Here is a 23,680-nt window from a genome sequence, read left to right as displayed (position 1 = left end):
CCCCCCACCTATCAAAATGACTTTGGTCCTAGGGGATGGGGACCCCACACTTTTTTAGAGCCTCGGGGAGGGGGGACACATGACCCCTTCCCTAACTTCTTCATCGGACTCCCCCAGGCCTTGGCCCATCAAAGAGGGAGTATTTTTATTTTACTGCAGATCCGTGGATCCTCTGTGGTACCAATTTAAAATGTGCGCTTTTAGCCCCTGGGAAGTCCCTCTGAGACAACACACCAGGCGTAGGGTGTGAAGGTAGGCAATCTGACCTTATGTTTAGATCTGTGAGTCTGCTCATCCTCCACGGTGTGAAATATACATACATTTGAAACCCTTCAGAACTACTGAATGGATTTACACCAAATCACCAAATCACAAAAAAACTCATTTTCTCAGTAAAGAGCAAACATTCTGACACATTTGGTGTAATTCCATCAAGCTGTTTTTGCGGTATCACTGTTCAATTTTCTGCCTCACTTGATGTAACTTCATACAGCCATTTTTATGGTATCACTGTTCAATTTTGCTATGGAAAATTTGCATGGGGAAAATGCATTTTGGGACAACCCTCTTTTTCTCAGCCCCTGGTTGATGGATCACCTCGAAATGTTCCAGGAAGGAGCTGAGAGTGATGAGACTTTTTTTGAGAAAGTTATGTGATGATTCATCAAATGGAGCCAAGGTAATAACAAACAAAAAAATTAATTTCCTGGCGGTCGCCAGTAGGTAGTTATTTCCTGGCAGTCGCCAGCAGGTAGTTATAGTTAGGACTATGTTTCCATTGAAATCTTTTTTTTACTTGCAAATATCTTTAGCACCGTATGACGAATCTTCACAAAATTTTCCAAAAAGTGTTCCAGAGAACCTAGTTGTACATGGGAAGTTTCAGGGTGATCCGTCAAGTGAGGGCAGAGAAAAAGGGGGGGAGGGGTCAAAAATGTTTCCCATGACAATGCCATATGGATTTTAGACACGACTATAGCCCGAACCACTAAATGAAACCACATTTTACAGAAAGGTAGCTCTTGGTTGAGAAAGAGTACGTTTTGGTATTTGTGTGAATCTATTCAGTACTTTTTGAGATAGTAGAGGAAAAATGCAGATCTCTGATTGTCTGCCAACCCTTGAACCAGGAAGTGTTGGCAGCCATCTTGGCACTCAGCTTCAGCCGAGTCCCAGAAAAAAAAGATTTAAAAAAGAAAATGAAACAGGGTAGGGTCCCTGACCCCTTAACTGTGGTGCTGCGGTCAAGAGGGACCTCCCCCAGAGCAAAAAAGCATTTTTTGTTTAGTTTGTGCTGTGAGTCACGGCAGATCCACAGATCCAGGGCAAAAATTCAAATGTATGTAAAGGGCTACGTGCCCCCCCGCAACCCTGGGGACTGCCACCTCCCCGGTTACAGTAACAGAATGAAGGGTGTCCATACCACCTTCACTATTTTATTGTTGCAGACCACTAGCCCCAGGGACCACCAGCTCGCCAAGGCAAAAGCAACATTGGAGGGGGTCGTGTTGCCCCCCTCATGGAGCCATACATTGTCCTGGGCACTGCCAACCCCCCCAGGGCTGGCTCCTGCTATGTCCCAGGGTGTCCAACCCCAGGACATACCTGTATGATTTTGCTTGGTACGAGCTGGCAGTTCCTGCTTGCAGAAAGTGTAATTTTCATGTGTTTCCCTGCATGCAACGTTGCTCACACAATTTTAAGCAGCTCCCTGCTTGCGGATTCCAATTTTGGCTCCTTCAGACCCTTACGCACCCACTCACCGACCCACTCAAACAATGACACACCCACTCACAGACCCACTCAGACTCTGATTCACCCACTCACAGACCTCCTCAGACACTGATGCACCCACTCACAACCCACTCAGACACTGATGCACCCACTCACAGACCCATTCAGACCATCACAAAACCACCCACTGACCCACTCAGACACTCACACATCCACTCACATACCCACTCAGACCCTCACGTACCCACTCACAGACCCACTCAGACACTCACACACCCACTCACAGAACCACTCAGACCCTCATGTACCCACTCACAGACCCACTCAGACACTCATACACCCACTCACAGACCCACTCAGACCCTCAAGTACCCACTCACAGACCCACTCAGACACTCATACACCCACTCACAGCCCCACTCAGACCCTCACGTACCCACTCACAGACCCACTCAGACACTGACATACCCACTCACAGACCCACTCAGAGCATCACACGTCCACTCACAGAACCACTCATACCCTCATGCACACCCAGACAGACATTCTCACACCCAGAGACACACTCTCACACCTATTCTCACACCCAGGGAGACAGACCCATCAGCCGTGCATGGAGGTGGTTGGATCAATGTTTAATCATTAAAATATCTTTATGTTAAAAAAACCTTAAAAATTCACTGAAAAAAACAAAGGTTACAGGGATGTTATAGTTAGGAAATAGAATTTAAAAAAAATAGAAATCCAGTAAACAACAAAGGTTACAGGGATGTTATAGTTAGGTTCTGAATTTACCTATACAAAACCTTTGATACTCAGCAGTTATAGTGAGAGTTATTTCAAGTAACTATAACTCATGCCCTGAGGTAACTATAACTTGCTACAAAACAGAGGAGCGCATAACAGCAGCCAGTACTTGGCAACCCATGATGAAGTAATGTAACTAGTGTACAGGACATCAAGTAATAATGACAGCAGCAAGGGACACTAAACTGATAAACGTTATTCACCACAGGAATTGGATCTTGAGTCATCCCAAAAAAAAAAAAAACTTCTCTCTAAAACAACTATCTTATAACCTTGAAACAATACAGAAAAAGGAGCTATCAAAATGGTGGAAGTCAACATCTCTCCGAAAGTACAATAGGATACCAGGAGGACTGAGAATATTCACTGTTCTAACCTATCAGGATTCTGATCCAGCAATAGTGGATAAGATGGCAGCAAATTCTTATGAAAGATCACTTGTAATGTTGCATACACTGATTAAATATGCCTGGAAATACAGAGAAAAATATTGACAGATGTTGAGGTGGTATTGACTGATCTCCTAAAGTTCACAGGTAAAAAACACTTTAATGAAGCCATGGAGAAATTAAATTTGAAATTACAAAAAATGGAATAAGAAATAAAGGCAAAAAACAGAGAAAGTCTATTTGTGATTACAAGGATTACCAAAGTGGATCCGCAGACTACCTCAGGTCATAGGTTTATCCTGGTCTTGGTGGATCATGCCACTAGGTACCCAGAGGCAACCCCTCTGCACCTACTGTGGCAAAGGCCCATAGGCCTAACAATATTGATGCCCACCCGCTCAAAGGCTGTGCCAACGACAGGCAAGGGATTAAGGGGACCTTCAGCCTCTTCCCTGTTTTCCCACTGGCCTGGCAGGTAACACACATCCTACAGAATATATCTGAGGAAATTTTGATTTTGGGCCAATAAAAATGAGGTGCAAGACTTGCAAAAATCTTGCTTGGCCCAAGTGTCTTGCCAGGGGACACTCATGAGCCAGCTCCAGTAACAAGGCCCTGTAGCATTGGGGGACAACCAGGGCCCTTGTTGTCCCATGCGCAGGATCCTTAGGCTCCCTAGAAAGGAGGTTGTCCTACCAGTAAATGTGAAAGCTCCCGGAGACATCACCTGCTGCTGGGGCTGCAGCCTGACACCTCATGCCCTCAAGTGTTGGACACTCCCTTTGTGCGCTAAAGAACTTTTCCTTAGTGGGGCCACCTTCTACATGGCATCTAGCAAGAGTAGCCAGGTCCCTAAGGGTAGCAGTGCCCCCCTCAATGGACTCCATGGCAGCCACTGCAGGTGTCCCATCCATCTCACTGGGAACACTCAGGGGCTACGCTCTCTGCCATTCCCCTTTTTAGCAGGCGGCTGGGCCATTGTTCCAGGCTCTAGCCTTTTTTGACTCCCCTCCCAGGCAGCCATGCACTTTGCAGTAGCACAGATCCAAATAGATAACCCCAACATATCTACATGAGGCTCACCACCCTTTTCGGAGTCCCCTCAGATGCCTTTTTGGACACTCTGGTGTTGACCCAGATGTCCGCCTCTTTAGCACTTTCCTGGGATCAGAAAACTTACTATCCACCAGGTATTGGTGCAGCTCTGCAAAACAAAGATCCAGTATGTGCTCCTTCAAAATCAAGCTATACAGCCCTTCATAACCGTCTACTTTGATGCCCCTCACCCAGCTCTTTAGTGCCATGCTAGCATAGTCCAAACAACCCACCCAACTCTGTGATGCAATCTTGTGACTGGTCCTGAACCTCTGAAGGTATTTCTCAGGTGTCAACCCAAACTGGGTGACTAGTATGACCTTCATAGCAGGGTAGTGTGTCTGGTCCCCTACCTCTAATGTGAAAAATGTATCCCTCCTGACTTGGGCATGTACTTCCACAAACTACCTTGTGCATTCTCAGAGCCACTTCATATGCTGCAAACCATTTGTCTATGTCATTCCCCACCACATAGCAGGGCACCAAGTCCTTGGGTATCCGGATTCTTGACTCACCAGTGGACACTGCGGGTACGCTGCAACCTTTTCCATTGTTGGGCCCTACTTCCAGGGCTCTTATGTCCTGCAAACTGAGCTAATGAGCCAATTTCTTCTCCTCAAGAGCCAGTTTAATCTTTGTAAGCTCCAATTTAAGCTTAATTTCCTCCCTCCTGTCTGCTTGCTTCTCAAGGGACTGGTTCCTGGAGGAAACACTGCTCCCTGGTCTGGAAACAACTCCTGTGAATGGCAAGCTGATGGCCCTTTCCACAGGTATTTCCAAGATCCACATTGGAATACAGAATCAGTTCATCCTCCTCCTCAGGAACTTCCTGCTCCTCCTCTGGGATGTCATCCCCTGCATCCTGGGCCTCTGTAAAGGCTTTCAAGGCTTTCTGCAGCTCTATCGTTCTTGTGAAGCCTTTTGTAGAAACTTGAAACTTCTTGCTGAAATCTTTCAGCTGAAGCACAGTGTAGTATTCCATCCTGGCCAGCTCAAGCTCCATTGCTGTAGGTGAAGGTTCTGACATAATTCAGAGAAAATTGAAAAACAATTGAGATGGTTTTAATGTAGAGTTGTAGTGAACACTGAGTTGCTATATGGTATACACTTACACAAGTACTAACCTTTCCCGGCTCATCACCATTTGGGAAATTGGGGTTTCTGCTAGTCAGAGTATGTACCCTGTACAAGTAGGAACCACCACTTCTAGTCAGGGTAAGCTTGATACACATTGAGGTAACCTGTTCTCACCCTCTGGTAGCTTGGCACAGAGGAGGCAGGATTATTTAAATAGGTAATGTGGAAAGTGTTTGTGTAACACACACATACATAGTAACATGATGAAAACACAGCAAAAAGACTCCACACATGTTTAATAAAACAGAAAATATTTATCTAGGTAAAATTAGACCAAAAGGACAACAATCCAGTCAGTTGAAGTCGTGATATGAATTTTTGAAGAACAAACCAAAAATAGTACTTAGGCGTCAATAGCCCTAAAAGGTTACCTGAGGGCGTACTAAATCAGGGTAAATCCTAAATTCAGGCCAACCACAATGGAGAGCAGGTCCGCTACAGGACTCACACAGAGCCCACTGAAACAGTAATTTGAATGGAGCAAGCATCAATGTCTAGGAGCGATGCAGAAGCGATGTGTTGGTTCTCATCCACGCAGTCAGGTCGATGCATCAGTGTCAAACCTCGCAGTTGGGTCCCGTGTCAGCATCATACTTCATTGAGATGATGCAATTCATCACTGTCACACCTTGCAGTCGGGTCCCACACGGTTGTGAAATTGGCAATGCGTTAGGGGGCACTGCTTTGGTTCCGAGCTGTGCAAAGGCTCGAATGCATTGATTCTTGCAGAAAAGGTAGCTGCAAACCCACTTACAAGGCCCAGGACTGGATTGGCACCTCAGGCAAGGGTAAGACTTGCAGATGGCAGAGTCCAGCAGCAAAAGCAGAGTTGCAGGCAGTCATGATGTCCCTGAGACTGCAGGAGAACAGAGAGCAAGCCAGCAAGCTCTTAGAGTCACAGAAGAGTGGGTTCAGTCCTTCCTCAACTGGGCAAAGTTCAGCAGGCATTAGAGTAGCTCATCAAGACAGGGAGACGTTCTTCTTGGAAAGCTGTTGAGCAGTGTGGCACTCCTTGTAGTAGAGCAGGCCTTTCTCCAGACTGAGCTCTTCCCAGGTCCAGTAACGTACTGATTTGTTAGGGTCAGAGACCCAGTTCATATACCCAAATGTGCATTTGAAGTGGGGGTGACTTCAAAGAGAGCCCTTTGTATTTGGACAGGCACTCCCCTATTCAAGTGTAAGTGTCAGCTCCCCTCTACCCTTCCTGCCGAGGAAGGTCCATCAGAATTTAGATGAATGCAGATGCATGCTCAGACACACCTAAGCTTCCTTCCTGTGTTTGCGGCTGTCTAGAGGAAATGCACAAAATATGGCATGTCACCCGCCCCAAACTTGTATTGGAGAAACGCTTCAAGGCACACAGAGCAGTAAGAGCACTGCAATTCACACTTTCTAAAAGTGGCATTTCTAAAATCATACTGATAAATCCGACTTTATCAATAAGGAGGATTTATCCCTACCATTCCAATAATATGAAACATGATGTAGCTACTCCTTTTTATCAGGAATTACAGCTTAAAAGTATATTAAAGAATTCAAAATGCTGGCCTATGAGAGGAGTAGGCCTCACAATAGTGAAAAATGCCTTTGAGAGTTTTTCACTACCAGAATATGCAAAACGTAAAAGTACATACCTTGCCTATTAATCACCTAGCTAACTGCCCTAGGGCCTACCAAGGGCCAACTTTAGGAGTGACTTATATGTAATAAAAGGAGAGCTTAAGGTTTGGCAAACGTTTTTAAATGTGAAGTCGCAGTGGCAGGCCTGAAACATGTTTAAAGGGCTACTTACATGAGTAGCAAAATCAGTGCCGCAGGCCCACTAGTATCAATGAATTTACAGGCCCTATATATATGGTATACCACTTTACAAGCGACTTATAAGTTAATTAAATATGCCAATTGTGTATACACCAATGGTATCTTGTATAGGAGAGAAGCACATGCACTTTAGCACTGGTCAGCAATGGAAAAGTTCTCAAAGTCCTAAGGCCAACACAAAGTTACAGCAAAAATGTAAATGAAACAGGCAAACACGTTGGGGGAAGACCACCTTACGGCTGACAGGTCTGACACTATCCTTTTGCCCACTGCTTATATGAACTACTCCAAAAGCAGTATAGACTTGTTTAATTTTACCACAAAACTTAAATTGTAGAAGTGATTCCCTTTGAAAGGAATGACAAAGTTAAACAATCTATATGGCTAGAGTAGTATCTACAATTTTAAACATTAGTGATGTGGGGCTTCTTACATACTTTACGTGAGCTTGATAAGAATATTGCACCACATGACAATATGATACTGAACTTTGCAGCTATGGGTATCCCCATTAACTTTAGCTGTCTGGGTAGCTTTAAGCTTAAGTCCTTTTTTTTACCATGCACACCTTATGATGCTATTGATGTGATTGAGAAGAGTAGGAATGTTCATCTAACAAAACTGAGATATGCCAGGTATGAAGGTTACCAAAACCTCACACAAAGATAAAAATAATTTTTGGAAGGGTTATATAAGCATAAACAGTTAATCATTAGACAATCAGACAAGGGAGGCACTACAGTCAAGAGAAAGTACACTGAAAGAATGATCTAGACAGTTTGATGGAGACATCCTGTTACTCCAAAGTCATGCAGGGAGAACCATAGTCTCCTCTTTGCGTTCATTACTGGAAAACACTACATGTTACATTGATTTTTTTCTACAACCTTTTGTTCAAAGCTTATAGTTGTACACATAAAAGACAGTGTGACGTTTTCAGAATCATAGATGACACTATTTGGGGGAAAGTCTAGCTCCTAATGTCTCTTGATGGATGTCAACACTTTGTACACCTGTATTCGCCATGATTTAGGTCGTCAGGCATAGCACTTTTTTTTACAGCCTGGTCGCTATTTTCCCTACATATACAGATGCTATTGGACATGATATGGTTCTGTCTAGACAACACCTATTTCGTCTTTGATGAGTACTATTATAAGCAAACCCAGGGCACCACCATGGGCACCTGATTTGACCCCTTCTATACTAACCTTTTTATGGGCTGCTGGGAAGAGCAGGTAGCCAGTAACATTTCTTTGTATATGACCAACATGGTTCTCTGGGTTCATTACAAAGACCACATATTGATTATCTGGGAGGGATCTAGGGTGTCAGCTTTGGATTTTGTAAAATAACTCAACAACAATTAATTGAATCTTAGTTTTACTAGAAATATAGGCGGACAGTCATTTGAATTATTGGACTTAAAAGTAGAAGCAGAAGTTGCTAAACTCATTGCTAGAATTTTGGGGGGAAAAATAGCTGGAATGCTCTTCTTCACACATCTTGCAGTCACCCTGCAAATTTGTTAAATAGTATTCCCTATGGCGAATTGCTTCATAAGAAAAGGAACTGTAGCATTGATGAAGCATTCTAGAAAGGGATGTAAACTATGCTTGAGAGGTTCTATGAAAGGGGATACAAGCCTAATGTTTTACAAAGTACAGCAGCAAGAGGGGATGGCATCGAGAGGGAAGATCTATTTACTAGACTAAAGGTTACCACGAGCCATGAGACCATAAAGTTCATTACAACCTTTAGTAATAAATATGAGGAGGAGAAAAAAAAAGTTTACACAGACAATGGCATTTCCTACATCCTAATTATATCATTTCAAAACATTTGCATAAATCACCCTAAAATCACTTTCAAGAAAAGTAGATAGTTAGAGAGAATTAGAGAGATACTCTATGCAGAGAAAACTGATATGTCACAGTATCTAAACAAGGGATTTAAGAGATGTGCAATATACAAAGCCTGTAAATATAGTGTTCATATTGAGAACTGTGTGATTCCTAACACTGCTAGGGAATTCCCTATCATTAAGATAGTCTCTTGCAAATTTGATTGTATGCCTCTGGCTTTAAATGTACCTTCAACAAATGTTATGTTGGTAGCACCATTCTTCGACCAAACAAATGAGTGCCTGAACATGTGTGAGCCATAACCCATGAGGACAAACAGTATCTGTAGCTAGACACTTCAAAGAGCATTACTCCAGTGACAATAAAAAACGAAATTTAATTGTGTTGGAATGAGCCAAAAATCAGGGGAGGTAATAGAACTTTAAATTATGTAGGTTGGCATTAAGGTATATCATAGATTTCAACACAGTAATCCCATTTGGTTTAAATTCTGATAAAGAATTGGCAGTGCATTTGATTAAATCTCTGCATTTTCTATGTCTTTGATGTGTTCATTGCACTTGCAGTATAAGAAGTGGTAGCCATTTCACATTTTAATGTATGTTAATCTTCTTTTTTATACAGGTGCAGGTAGGTAGTGAGTTTCTGGCACTGAGAGTAGCCAGTATTGTGTATATTTTTGGATAAGTTCTGATTTTAATGATGTATGATTGAGATGACAACATACATGTAGTGATGACTAACCAGGGCTAAATATCTGAGAGGCTGATTCACTCCACCCTGCATCGGGTTCTGTGCACTCTAAACATGCCCTGACAGGATGCAGATTATTGTATTGGATACACAATCCTTCCCCCACACAGACCTGAAACACGAACACACGGGCTAGCTGGGCACCCTTCCAATGCTAGCATCTGGCAGCTGCTCTCCACTCCCCAGCCCTATGCACTAAGATGCACAACATCCAGCCCCCAAGGGCTCTTTTGTTATTTTTGTCCACAAATGTTAATTAGGTTTAAATTGTTTCCCCCCATACCCCCCTATTCTTGGCATTGGCCCAGAGTCTCTTAACATATGACATGTATAACTGGCTGAGAAGCCTCATCGCCTAAACTATGCTTAACCTAACCCAGAGCAAAAGTGACCCTGTACTCAAATTAGCAACCTTGCTAACCTCAGAGTCACAGCTGTTAGAAGTATGGGTACATATACTGAATGGGAGACAGGCGGTTACTGAGAAACCTGTACAAATTGCCCCCAAATACTGTTGATTTCTACACTGATTTGTGTTTTCTACTATTGGGATGGTCATTCAAATGAGAAAATGTTGCAATGTTTTAAATGCCAGTAAAACATAATATAACAAAAAGGTACCCATTCACCCAGAAGGGTATATTGGCGCTGAAAAGCAGATGTTTTTGTTACCCAACAGTACTCCTTTTATCATCCTCAGAAGGATAAAAAGCTGAGTGGAACCGCCAGGATCTAAACCCGTGACCCCGAGGTTTAGCACAGGTCCCTACAGTGGGCGTATTAGTCCCTTACGCTACCAGATCCAGTTAAGTCCAAAAAGACATATTTTAAACAAAAAAAAAGACATATTGTGATGGTTATTGGGTTGGAATTTGGATTATCTAAGTAAATTTGTAAGTAAGCTGTTTTTCAACCTAAAACTCGATTTATATAAGGGAGCCATTCATGTGACCGACCACATATCTTTGAGTTTACACGAGCGATCTGCAAAGTGCAAATCCCATCCCGCTGCCACAAATCTATGAACATTTTCGCAAATTATAAATTTGAGCCTTCACTAACACAGCACAGTGTGCAGGAAAGGGTAAAATATTATATTAGAAATGCGTGTACTTTTAAGGAAAAGAGAAAAACGTGTGTTCTTTCCGTATTACAGGAACTCTAAGGCTTCATTGAGATCTGGCTGACAAAAACTAAGCGTTTTGATGCAGTGACAGGCTATTTCTGCAGCTTCGCCTTCTAGGACTGAAACCCAAACACAGGTATGAGCCTTTAAATGAAAAAATCATGATACATTTGCTCAGCCAATTTTACCGGAACTCTAGCTGGGAATAAATGAGCAGGCAGCTTCCGAGAAATGACAAGCACTAAGAACCTCATTTAAAATATAATGCACTAATTTGCGCCCAAGCTACAAAGCTAACAAAGTCGTCTGTCCTTTTTGTTCATGTACTAGACAGGAAGAAGACAGACACATAAATACACGAATTGAACTCTAATCAAACAGCATTTTTGGAGTATGACATATGAATGAATGTGTACTGTCCAGTGTGTTACTTGTACTATCATTTCCTGTGCTGGCGGCCCTGTTATATCAGGTGGATAAACATAGCCTGGCTGGTTACTGGCGCGTTGTTAGCCTTGGGTTGCTAGCAAAAGTTGCCAGCTGATGGGGCAAAAATTATAATTGCGTCACAAGCATACATTTACAGCACGCGGAGGGTGAGGGGGAGGGGGAGGGGCACAAATAACGCCTCCTTATACAGCACATGCATCAAAGAACTCAATGTGCTTATGTATTATTAGTGCACGTGTCAACTTTGCTCTACAGAAAATAGCTTTTGGTGCTACGTCACCTATGTCAGAGTATCTGCAAACCCAGCAAACAGTGGTGTGCCAACAGACCCCGAAAGTCGTACGTTACTGCTGATGGAGTCCTGCTTATACCCGTGAGTAGGTGCACGCAACCTCGAGTACTCGGTAGACTGCAAACCATTTCCCGTGCCACACTGCCTTCTATGAGAGAATACACTTAAAGCAGTGACTGCTGGCTCGTAGCGCAGTATTGAAAAGTGAAAGACAGGCACATGAAAGGCATCTCCATTTGAGCGCACTTTCACCTTCAACATATATTGTCACAGCCTGAAGTGAACCAAGTCACCTTAGACACCGTAGGCTCAGTGTTTAGTAGCTTGGATGAGCACAAACACTTTATCGCTGGAGCAGGATGTATTTTTTTGTGCCTGTATTTATTTCTTTAGTTTTTAATTATTGTATTATGTATTTATTTATTTGGATATTTAAATATGTTTATTTATTTACTTAAATATTTATCTAGACTTTTTGCAGAGCTTTATGGCAGCTAATCCATTCTCTCGGAGCAGGGCTCTGTCCAGTATTTTCCATCACTATCGTTTGGTGTATGGAGCTTTGACAAACACAGGAAGGAGCCCTCCAGTTTCAGTTTTCAAGTCTTTCCTTAAAAGGATGTAGTTTGATTGAAGCTTAAGGCTTAAGTACCACAATCAGAGTCATTGGATTGGATTCTCAGGGATCTGCCTACGTGTAGTTCTCTCTGAAGATTCATTGGGAGATGAGGTGTGCCACTGCTGCTCAAAGCTTCTGTTCAATACATGGTAAGTGGCCAGTCACTGAAGTTACCCTGAGCCTCTACACCAGTAAATCATGAGCATGGTGCAAATAACTTCATACTTAAACCTTTCTTACGAATGGAGCAGACACTGATGGTATGAAATTAATGAGCATTGCCTCCGTTGTTGCCTCTGGCAAAGTCTACATTTGGACAAACAATCTGGATTTTTCTTGTGCTTAATTTTGCTTTGAAGGACTGTCCTGCCTAGAAACTGCAGTAAAATCTGGTTCCCCTAATTTCATATGGAGATTGCTAGAAACGGGGTATTTGGTTGGCAGTCAGGTTACCCCCTGTCCAAGCAAGGACCCTCACTCTAGTCAGGGTAAAGGAGAATCACCCTCAGTTAACCCATGCTCACCCCCTTAGTAGCTTGGCACGAGCAGGCAGGCTTAACTTCAGAAGTAAGGTGTAAATTATTTGTACCAACACACACAGTAACTCAGTGAAATCAATACAAAATGACAAGACACAGGTTTAGAAAAATAGGTAATATTAATCTAAACAAGACAAGACCAAAATTACAAAAATCCAACATACACAAGTCAAGTTATGAATTTTTAAAGAATAAGAGTCTTAAATCCTTTAGAAAACAGTGAGAACACTGTTAGCGTGAAAAATTACCTGGGTTGCATCAAAATAACACCACAGAGGTGAGTGTGCGTCGGAAAAGGCCAGCGATGCATCGATTTCTCACTCGCAAGCGAGACCGTCCGTCGTTCCTCCTCCGGTCGGGGTGGCGTGCGTCATTTTTCCTCTCCACAGGAGAGCAATGCGTCGATCCGGACAGGCATTTCGGGTCCAGGCAGGCTTTGTGTCAATTTTCCGCGCCCAGCGATGCTGCGTCGAAATGCGGTCACACGGTGTCAAGAAACCGCACTGCTTGGGGCTAGTGTCGTTAACAGCAGCCGCTGCAGGTGTTGCACATCATTTCCGAATGCCACGTTGCATTGATCTCCCAGCCGCGATGCAGGTGAAGCATCGATTTTAGACGTGAGGCTGGCTGTGCATCGTGTTTCAACCGTGAAGCAGGTGGTGCGTCAAAAGTTTCCCCGCACAACGGTCTTTGCGTGGATTTCTGTCCTTTGCCACCAGCTGCACCTTTCAAGGGCCCAGAGACAGGTTAGGGCACCACTTGGCAGGCAGGACTCTCAGCAGAAAGCCCAAGTGCTGGCAGAGAGAAGTCTTTGGTGTCCCTGAGACTTCAACAACAGGAGGCAAGCTCAGTTTCAAGCTCTTGGAGATTCTTCACCGGTGGGAAGTCACACAAAAGTCAGTCTTAGTCCTCTCTTAAGTGGAAGCAGCTGCTGCAGGCCAACCCAGCAAAGCACAGTCACAGGCAAAGGAGCAGTACTCCTCCTCCAGCTTCTCCAGCTCTTCTCCTTGGCAGAGGTTCCTCTTGGTTTCAGAAGTAATCTGCTTTTCAGGGGGTTTGGGTGCTCCTCTTATACCCCTTTCTGCCTTTGAAGTAGGCCTACTTCAAAGAGAAGTCTCTGTTGTTTTTAATATCCTGCCTTGCCCAGGCCAGGCACCGGCACACACCAGGGGTTTGGAGACTGCATTGTGTGAGGGCAGGCACAGCCCTTCAGGTGTAAGTGACCACTCCTCCCCTCCCCTCAGCCCAGATGGCTCATCAGGATATGCAGGCTACACCCCAGCTTCCTTTGTGTCACTGTCTAGAGGAGAGGTGAAAACAGCCCAACTGTCACACTGACCCAGACATGCAATTCACAAACAAGCAGAGTCACAGAATGGTTTAAGCAAGAAAATGCTTACTTTCTAAAAGTGGCATTTTCAAACACACAATCTAAAAACCAACTTCACTAAAAGATGTATTTTTAAATTGTGAGTTCAGAGACCCCAAACTCTATATGTCTATCTGCTCCCAAAGGGAATCTACACTTTAATCATATTTAAAGGCAGCCCCCATGTTAACCTATGAGAGAAATAGGCCTTGCAACAGTGAAAGTCGAATTTGGCAGTATTTCACTTTTAGGACATTTACAACACATTAGTATATGTCCTACCTTAAACATACACTGCACCCTGCCCATGGGGCTACCCAGGGCCTACAGTAAGGGTGTCTTACGTGTAAGAAAAGGGAAGGTTTAGGCCTGGCAAATGGGTACACTTGCCAAGTCGAATTGGCATTTAAAACTGCACTCACAGACACTGCAGTGGCAGGTCTGAACCATGTTTACAGAGCTACAAATGTGGGTGGCACAACCAGTGCTGCAAGCCCACTAGTAGTATTTGATTTACATGCCGTGGGCACCTCTAGTGCACTTTACTAGGGACTTACTAGAAAATCAAATATGCCAATCATGGATAAGCCAATGTACACCTATAATTTATACAGGGAACACCTACACTTTAGCACTGGTCAGCAGTGGTAAAGTGTCCAGAGCAAACAAAACAGCAAAAACAGAGTCCAGCACACAGAAAACAACTTGGGAAGTAGAGGCAAAAAGTTAGGGGAGACCTTGCCAATGATGCCAAGTCTAATAGAGATGTCTTCAAACTGTAGATCTCCTTCTCAGAATTGCCATGCAGTGGAAGAAAGCAATGACACTGGTCCATATGTAAGTAAGCACATGGGTCACGTAAAAATGGTTGCAAAAAGTGAGCATATGCACTGGACATGGAATATACCAGTCATTTGTCAACTAAATTCCGAATAATGTGAGTTGCTGGTATGTGCAACACCCAAGCACGTGATGGATGTCTATTTTATGTTGTGGTGTATTTGTGTTCCTGACATCCTGTGACTGTGCCTTGGAGGAGGGCTGGTACGGGCAGTTGGACTGTGGAGACTGCTGAACTTGACTTTGCAGTGCAAATAGGAAGTACTTGGGTGTTGTTTGTTTGAGTTACTAATTTAATTAATAATGTCATAAGTCTTTAGGGTATTGTAGATGTAGAATGTTCAGGACCAAAATGAAGATGATACCTTTATGGTACTGCAAGTACCTTTATTTAATAGGTCATTAGGTTATAGACAGTGTTTAGTTCCGATGGTGGAAAGTGTGTGGTAGTGGTATTACTTCAAGCACAATGGGTCAATACCAGCTGTTACAATCAATACCGCGTATTGATCATCTTCTGAGTGCCCGAGGGCTCTCTACCAGAACATTTATTTAAATTTTGGAAAATGATCTGTTTTGCCAGTAACATTGATTGAACTAATATGAATCACGGGTCATTTTAGATGATATATGGAGGAGTCACACCACAGACATTTCGTGTCAATGTTGTAGAAAATTGGATATTTAAAGCACAGTGGGTCTGTATTATGAGTCAAGAATAAATTTATTTAAAGTCTACTTGACAAAGAGATTTGGTTTTAATCCAGAAAAAAGGATATGGAATTGTCGAGGCAAACGGTATACTTATTTTCACAAAGAAACGGCAAGATTGGACAGAAACGGGTGCTGCTGAGAAACTACTTTACAGGGGTTTTAAGTTTATCTCTCGATTATGTTTTTTACCTCTTGTGTTTAATTGGGCAGTACAGAGCATTGTTCCAATAATATTAGTAGGAACCTGAGATGGCTTAGATGGCTTTAATTTCTGGTTGAGGCTTCTCTCATTTACTTAATTCATCTCGCCCTTCTCGCACTTGCTTTGGGGACAAGGTATAAACGTCCCAAACGCGTCCTTTTCTAGGTCCTGCTGTGAGTGTTCGTCTGTCCAAACTTTCTCTGAAAAGAGTACAGTGAGTAAACAAAAGCCCTCTGTTTAGTTATGGGAGAAATATGGGAACAACTTACAGCATTCTCGACCTAATGTCAGTACAACCTAGAATGGGACCAGCTGCTTTACTGTATCCGTCAACAATTAGTGACATGCCGACAAAAATACGTTATGGCTCCTTGGAAGTTACTGGACGTACTGTTCGTTTGACAGAGGTCCGTTTTCTTTACAAACGGAGCTACTTCAACGTCTTTTGAAGTTAGTAGTTAACCAGCTTCCCTTGCAGACAGTCTGCGCCTTCCTCTGCCCGTAGGCTGCATACTTGCAGTTTATTTCATATACTCATTTATTTTGATTTGGTTTGACTTATTTGTGTTTTTTTATGAATCGCAGACCAGCCCCATAGAGTAGCAGACCGCTTCACACGGTATGCAAAAAATATGCTACGTTACTGCGATGGACAACAAGAATCCACACAGACAGAAAAACAACCACTATCCTGACCAATTCACAACCAACCAAAGACTCCAAAGGAGGGGCAACATCAGTAACCAGGAAGGCCTCACTACTGTTTGCAATGCATAACTCTATGGTGAATATAATAGCAAAGTGTATCTGGAACAGTGACACAGGAACGAGTCTGTCGCAAGGGAAGTTCAGCACATTTTGTTGCAAAAAGTGAAATCCAAAGAGTTCTCGGGCAGCTCACTTTACAATTTAGGAGTAGGAGAAAAAGGAAATGAAAAATAACATTATTAAATAGATGGAAGAGTCGTAAATAAATGCTAATCCTCAAAATATTCCTAATCTGAAAAAAGCATTAGGATTAACATATTCACACAGTGCCAAAAGGAAAATCCATCAACAGTCTGGAGATGAACAAAGATCAAAACTATTCATGTCAGGTTTATGCGCTTTCTGGGTCAGAAACTTAGGGCCACATTTACAAGGCCTTTGCGCCTCCTTGCGCCACACTAATGTAATTTTTTTATGCTAACCTGGTGTTAAGAAGGCCATTTCCCCATGCCATACTTACAAAGCATTGCGCCACTTTGTAACCCCTTGCGCCACAATATACCTGCACCAGGTATGAAGTATGCAAGGGAGGCCTTCCCAAGCAGGGAGGTCGTAAAAAATGGCACAGTGAAATCTACAAGATTTCACTGTGACATTTGTTTCCATAATTTTTAATGCCTGCTCAGGGCAGGCCTTAAAGTAACAGGTCCATAGCAACCTATGGGCCTCCCTAGTGCGTTGGGCACTAACAGCATAATTTATGGTGTTAATCCAGCAAAGCGCCACAAAAGCGCCATAAATGTGACGCTATTGTGTGAACTAGCGCCAGGGTGCGCCGTATTGTAAGTACTGTGCAACCATTGTGTCCTTAGGTGGGGCAGGGACGGCGCAAGTAAAGTTGTGCATTGGGACCGATGTGCCACTTTCAGGTAGATCTGGCCCCTAGTTTGGGCTTCTTATTGCATCTGTTTCCAAATTTTTAAAAATGCCCTTCGTGGAAGAGGGAAACATGGCAAATACAGCATCTGGTGCTGATATTGGCTGCCTTGTCATTGATAAACAAAGGAGGCTTTCCTAAAAATAAATGTTGCAGCATAAGTGCCATATTCTGGAAAGTACTGGCCTGGGGGTTAATGCCCATGTGTGCCTCTCCCTTCTAATGGTCCTGATCAATATCATATCATGCAGCTGGAAAAGACCACAACAGAAGAGGAATCCGACGGCCAAATTCAGGCTATAATGCCAGTCATCACACAAGACAACTGACTATGCAGGAACTGGACAATAATAAACCATTAATAGGAAATGCAATGACAGCATGGTTTGGCCGTACTCTGGAGAGGCACTCACCAGTATCAGGAGCAATACTCTACCTACATGTGTGTGAAAGACACCTGCCTACCAGGAGATAAAGCTCTTACCCTTCTGCATGGATGTCATTTAGGGGTCGCCCGGGGTTGCAGCTGCGACCCCTGGCTTGCCCTTTGCGACCCCTGGCACTGCCTTAGCGACCCATGGCTTCAGAGGTGGCAAATTCAGTGCCACGAACACAGTTGAAGCTCCTCATATGGATGTTAGTTAGGGCTCTGCTCTCTTGGTTTTCTGTCATTTTTTTATTACACTGATATTGAACAGTAGTATATTGCTCACTATTAGTGTAATAAAAAAAATGTTAATATGCCCTCCCTTGGCTGCTGATGTAAGCAAAAAAGCTTGATAATGTCTGTTGTGTGCTGCAAGCTGGTCAGAGTGTGTTTATGTGAAAAACACTGTGTATATGTGGAATATGTGTGTATGTGTCTGTTAGTGAAAGTGGAGGTGAAAGGGCGCGTGATGTCACTTCCGCTACCCCTGGCATTTTGGTGAATTGATGCCCAGACCCTTCTAAGGAGATGTGATCTCTTCCAGTACCACTGGTGGATCCTGACACTTACGTATCTATGGAATATTCACCAGCTCAAAAGACTCTCTCTTCTTCTCCACCATGACTGAGGCCTTGCCCATCCCCAATAGCAAAAAATAAACAACCATTTACAATGCAATGGGTCTCACATTTGCTTGAGTTAGAGCTATTGGCGCTGTAAATTCATATCTGGACTTTTCTTGCCAGATAAATTGATCAACCCTGCCTCATAATTTGGTATTTTCCTGCCATATAATTCCATTGGCCCTGCACATAACTAAAGCACTTCCATTTACCTTCTTCCTCTATCTGCAGCCAAAAATGAAATTATTGCCATTTAGCATCCTAATTTAAATCTGCAATGCTAATTGCAATAGAATACCACTTTCACCACCCCACCATTGGAATTGCTGGCTGGCTAACACAATTCCCAAAACAACACAGCCACAGAGGAGAGCAAGAGAAATAAATTAGAAGGGTCACCCAAACATATCAAGAGTGTTGAAACAGTCATAGTGTAATAAGGATGTTAAGTTGGCCCGAATTGTGGCCACACTGAGATAAGGAGAGATTAATAAAACATATACTGTTATCATATAAACCCAAGAATAACCTTTATCAGAAATAAACATTTGGCAACAGACTGTAATGCTCAGAATAGCCCCCAAAGAACACCACAGTGAAAATAGCATGTGTAAGAAACATGGTTATGTTACCAAATAGTTAGCCTCCAGAGGACATAACCACATGAAAGGAAAATGACTGAAAGTACTGCAGTTTAACCATGTATTTAGCCCCTAGAGGGCATAGTGCATTATGCATTTTCAGGGCTATTGGGCTTATTGCAATGATATTACAAACACGACCATTAAAACACAAACTTCTCTCAGGTATAAAACAAATGTTCCAGCCATGAGTGAGGTTGAAAAGGCACTGAATGGAGGGAGGGGTATTATTTTGGGGTCCCCACTAAGCTAGTAATGGGACCTAGAGATGATCTAGACAGAGAGAGCAGGTTGTAGTGAATGTTTTGAAAGTGGTCCCATTGTCCTAGGACCACCACGGGCTAAGTTATGAGCAAAAAAGTTTTGTAAAAGAATACCCTGCAAAGCATTATGGGGCAACACAGTGCATCAAATACTGTAGTATGTTGACTGTAATATTCAAAACAACCCCTAAAGAACATCATAATAAAAATATCATTTGCAAGAAACATGGTCATGTTACCATATGGTCAGCCCCTAGAGAGCATCACAACATGAAGAAAATGTCTGAAAGTATTGCAGTGCAACCATATATAGCATCTAGAGGAGATAATACATTACACATTTTCAGTCAGCTGTAAAACAAAAGTTCCAGCCATGAGAGAAGCTAAAAAGACACTGAATAGAGGGAGTGATTTTTATTTTGAGGTCCCCACTAACACAGTGGGGGGACCCAGAGATGATCTAGACAAAAAGAGCAGGTTGTGGTGAACGTTTTGAATGTGGTCCCATTGTCCAAGGACCACCACAGTCTGAGTTATGAGCAAAAATGTTTTGTAAAAGAATGCCGTGCAAAGCATTATGGGACAACTGAGTGCAGCAAATGTAGTATGCTGACTGTAATGCTCAAAACAACTCCTGGGGAACATCATAATAAAAATATAATTTGCAAGAAAGATGGTCATGTAACCATATAATTAGCCCCTAAAGAACATAACCACATAAAAATAGACTAGCACAAAGTAATGTAGCGCAACCATATATTTACCCCCTAAAGGGTGAAGGGCCATATGTACGAACACATTTTCCCATTGACACAGAATGGGAAAAACCCTTTGCTACATCTGGCCCGAAGTACCTTACACATTTTCCAGCCTAGCAGGCCTACTACAATTCTAAGGCCCTTAAAACCCAAACTACTCCAAGCTGTAAACAAAACTTCAAGCCATAATAGTTTTTTTTTTTTTAAGGACTGAATGGTTGGATGGGTTATTATTTTTTGGGTCCCCACTAACCTAGTGGGGGGACCCAGAGATGATCTAAACAGAAAGAGTGCATCATGCTGAATGCTTTGGTGATGGTCCCACTGTCCTAGGACCACCACAGACTGAGTTCTGGGCAAAAAAAATTGAAAAAGAATGCTTGGAAAGCATTATGGGGCGACTTTTCCCGAGTGCAGTGAATATTGTAGTATCGGCTCTCCTGCTGTGTCGGGAGAACCATGTTGCAGATTTCTGTGTTTTTTAATAAAGCATTGATTAATTATAAGTGTTTTTGGGAAAGCTATGGAGCGTGAAGTAGAGAGCCAAAAGAAATGTCTCTGATTAGGTAACAGTGTGAACAATGTGACCAGCACTCCAATATCCCAGATGGAGTTTGTGCTGTTGGCACTGTTCGTGCTGTGAGCGCTGTGAGGGCCAAGGGAGCAACAAGGGAAGAGACCGAAGAAAAAATAGTTCACCCAGCTGAAATATATTGGCAATCATGCATTTATCCATGTAGCAGGGTCAGTCTGCAAGGCAGTAACAAAACTGCCCAAAGGCAGGACAAACACAAAGCAATTACCAATGACATCAAGGGATTATTGAAAGGAAAGTCCACGAATGAGTGAAAGTGATGGGCATGGGTAAAAATCCACAATACTTACAACAAGTCAAATCGCTTGTGTGCTCGATCTAAAAATACCAGGGGCTCTACTTGGTTATCCAATTACCAATTCGCTTCTTAAGTTGACCTTCTCTCAACCATTTCTTACACCTTAAAAACAGATCTAGAGTCCATATATACTGCGCCTCGCTTCTAGGAAAATATCCCCCATGTCCACCATCCTCGATCTTTCCCAGTAATAAACATTTGAGTCCACCATCAGACAGCTGGAAAATGTTGCCACTCAAGTCAGAGGATTTCCATATATAACAGATATTTTGTCTAAAAATAAATTAGGGTTCCCTACCATGGGTGTACAGTAGCTCTGAGAGTCTTGATACAGAATAACAATATCAGGATACCTATATATATATATATATTAGTTAGGGGGACAATATCCAGTATTCCCATAACACTTTTCTCTCTCCCCTTCCCTGGTGATCATTTTGTGATCATAGGAACTACGTATATGAAGATTCCCATTAATAGCCTAAAATCCATACACCATTTGCAGACATTTCTTCAGCACTGCTGCCTTAGCATTTGTAAAAGAAAAAGTGCCAGGGCGCAAGGTTTAGCTCAGAAGCATGCGGCCTAAGCTATCGAATGTCAGGATTGGCAAATGCCAGGGCTGTGTAGTCTTGACTACATTTCATGCCTCTTTCATCCACCACCAGTTACTCCCTCCACCCTCCTATTCCCACTCCTGCAGGTTCCTGCTTTCTACCCTTGTGGCATATGTTTCCGCTTTTCTCTTCCTCCTTCTTTCCCCCTTGTGAATTTATCCCACTAATTATCTGGGTCAAAGTCTGATGAGGAAAAACATGAGTGCAGGTCACCATAAATAAGTGCTGATGGGCCCCTCCTGAAACCACCAGCACAAATTAAGCACTGCTTTACGCTATGTATGCTATGGGGTCCACTCATGAGATTTTATGACAATCCTTATGGTCCTTAGTTCGCTCAAAATAATCAATGCAGTAGGAATTTCTTTGATTGCCACAGATGCTCTATCTGCTTTGCTAGAGATGAGTACTGCATGAGGGCTTTGTTAGCACAATGACCCATATAGGCTTGCACAATGCACTTTTTTCCTGCCCACTTTACAGCTCACATTGCAGGCTCTAAAGGATCATTAGAGACCACCCTTGACTTAATTTTCAATCATGGGCCCTGGGAGCGCCACACCTATGGGAATAGTGTCGACTGTCATCGTGAGGGTACTATGATGGTGGAGAGGGGCCCTTAAATGTCAGGGAAAAACTACACTGTTTTTGCAGCAATTTCCTGAAAGATTTATGAACCCGCATGGCCCGATTCACCAAATATTTTTCGAGCTAATTTGTTAGTGAAGCAAAAAGTGTGATCTGAGATTGCTGGTGACATATCCTGATTCATAGAATCATTATCTGGTGGCATTTACTCTGACAAATGGCAATGCCGTAAGTACCCACTGTAGACATGACTTTAGGGATAAGGTGAGAACAGGCGATTCGAAGGTGAGGTGCAGACCGGGTGGCCATTTGGGGTGTGATTCGCACCCACAAAATCGTAGTGGGTATTTGCCAAAATAGTCAATGGTTATTCACGTCAAAATTGTGGACACAAATCATCGCTCCAGAACTAAAACTATATTTGAACTCACTTTAACACCAGCACCAAATACAGAAATCAGAGTCTGAATTGCACTTACTTCTATTTTTAACGAGCAACTTACCTTTAACACCAGTTTTGTGGTGATAACCGCGAGGTAAAAATATGGAATTATTACCAGCAAGAAAAGCGCAAAAATATTTATGCATGTTACTGTCCGCTAATTTAAAAAAAGTATTATACATTTGGGCTAAGATACACCCCCAAACTCAAGTTCAGATGTTATTTATTTGCGCCGTGATTATTTTGCACCTGCGGTGTTCACAGGGATATAATGACACTATTAGTGGCCTAAAGTACTGCACACGGTGTAAATCGTAAGGGAACATCGCCTGACACGCATATATTCTCCTGACAATGGGAGAAAAAAAGTCAAGGTAAATTTCCTATCCTTAATGTTGTTCATTTTCCGCCTCTGGAAATCCAGCAGTTGAGATTGTGCGTAAGCACAAAAATGTTTGATTTTCAAAGATGCATAATTTTTGGACCCCCCCCCCAAGATAGTAGTACTGTTATGTGATACGTGGACCTAAGTATCCAACTCGTAAAATTACTCATTTTTGTGAATGAGGCCCATAGATGACTATGATATAGGGGACCTTAACGAGGCCCATAGATTACTCACATAACATCAAGTGCCACCAGACTGCATAAAAGAATAAATCAGGAAAATTAACATGTTTAGTTTATAACTTTTCAATTATTGGCAAGCGTTTGGATACATAGTATTTATTTTGAACACATGTATAACTTCTCCCCCACATGCCAAGATGTCACTTGTACTGATAAAATTATTGGGTCTGATTTGCAAATATTGGTGTTTAGGCATGGATGCCATTTAGGGGTCACAGTTGCGACCCCTTGCTTGCCTATTGCGACCCCTGGCACTGTCTTTGCGACCCCTGGCTTTAGAGGTGGCAAGAACAGTGCCAGGAGCAGACTGGCAGTGCGTCCTTACGGCCGTCGTATGAGGCTCCTTTCTCGTTGTTTTCTCTCGGTGCTTTGTTACATTAATAGTAAATAGAATGTTTAAT

This window comes from Pleurodeles waltl, chromosome 5, assembly GCF_031143425.1.
Source record: "Pleurodeles waltl isolate 20211129_DDA chromosome 5, aPleWal1.hap1.20221129, whole genome shotgun sequence".
Classification (NCBI taxonomy): Eukaryota; Metazoa; Chordata; class Amphibia; order Caudata; family Salamandridae; genus Pleurodeles; species Pleurodeles waltl.
Note: the sequence above shows the minus strand (reverse complement) of the source record.